This window comes from Arachis ipaensis, chromosome B04 (assembly GCF_000816755.2).
Source record: "Arachis ipaensis cultivar K30076 chromosome B04, Araip1.1, whole genome shotgun sequence".
In the NCBI taxonomy this organism is placed as follows: domain Eukaryota; kingdom Viridiplantae; phylum Streptophyta; class Magnoliopsida; order Fabales; family Fabaceae; genus Arachis; species Arachis ipaensis.
The window spans coordinates 132,637,483-132,637,726 of NC_029788.2; positions in this window are offsets into that span (position 1 = coordinate 132,637,483).

Here is a 244-nt window from a genome sequence, read left to right on the forward strand (position 1 = left end):
AAAATAAGTCAATAGTATTTTTTTGGCACAGGGACTAATCAATCCAAAAAAAAAGATTAAGGGTCAGATTGGATGTTTTTTTTTTTTCTTGAGGTCTCATTGTCTTTTCGAGATAATTGTCAGGGTCGGATAGGTATTCATTCTACATTCTACATTGGACTATTAGAGAAGTTTAGAAATTGGGGTAAGGTCAAACAAAAATTCAAGGGTGATGTAGAGAGTTTGGTAGGTAATGGGTAATGGG